Source organism: Myotis lucifugus, unplaced genomic scaffold (assembly GCF_000147115.1).
Source record: "Myotis lucifugus unplaced genomic scaffold, Myoluc2.0 scaffold_243, whole genome shotgun sequence".
Classification (NCBI taxonomy): domain Eukaryota; kingdom Metazoa; phylum Chordata; class Mammalia; order Chiroptera; family Vespertilionidae; genus Myotis; species Myotis lucifugus.
The window spans coordinates 1838139-1839013 of NW_005871291.1; the positions used below are offsets into that span (position 1 = coordinate 1838139).

Below are 875 nucleotides of genomic sequence, written 5' to 3' on the forward strand. Positions count from 1 at the left end.
CCTTTTCAGACTATCTCATATACAGTGGGGCCTTGACTTACAAGTGTCCCAACTAACGAGTTTTTTGAGATACCAGCTGTCTCTCCGCAGATTTTTTGCATCGAGTTGACAGAGTAATTTGAGTTAACGAGCTCCTTAACGAGCTCGGTCTCAGAACGAATTAAACTCGTAAGTCAAGGCCCCACTGTAGTGTTCACAATGGTATGAGGTTAAAAATCAAGCCCAGTGCTTGTTGGGCAGCACATATATGTACTAAAATTGGAATGATCCAGGGATTAGCATGGTCCCTGTGCAAGGATGAAATGCAAATTCGTGAAGCGCCCTGTGTTTTTCTGTACTGATTTGTACTTTTTTCTTTATGTAAAAAAATACTATAGTAAACAATTTTAAATTTATAAAAAATCATTAAGCCCATTTTATAGATAAGAAAACTGAGATGCCAAGAAGTGCCCCGACTTGCCTCAGGTTACCCAGCAAGTTGCACTTTTCAGCACGATGCCACTTAGAAACACAAGTGGCATGCTACAGCAGGAATCTGAAATGGGAGAAGCGTGTGGACACAAAGAAATAGAGACACAGTCCCTTTCCTCAGGTGCATACAGTCTGGTCAGCTCTCATGACTGACACGCAGACTAAATTACAAATGATTGAGGTCAGATCCAAACCTGAGAGCAGGTTTTCACATGAGCAGAGCAGAGCAAATCAGATGACAGGAAGTGGAGGATGTGAAATGGGCAAAAGGAGGGTCACCAAAAAGTCACCCTTCACATGTCTGCCCAGGACAGGCCCAGTGAGCTGCTTTCTTTCCTATAACACTGATAAAATTCTTGACTGCAGTTCCAATGTTGGGAAGAGAGGTGGGGGGGTGGGTTCTG

At 43.2% G+C, this 875-nt stretch overlaps 1 non-coding gene across 1 annotated transcript; it reads left to right on the top strand.

The window, feature by feature from the left end:
* The first annotated feature begins 225 nt into the window (after nucleotides 1-225).
* On the top strand, nucleotides 226-332 carry LOC111827896. Its single transcript, XR_002831642.1, has one exon. It is a non-coding gene; the product is annotated as a U6 spliceosomal RNA (small nuclear RNA).
* The last annotated feature ends 543 nt before the right edge of the window (nucleotides 333-875 follow it).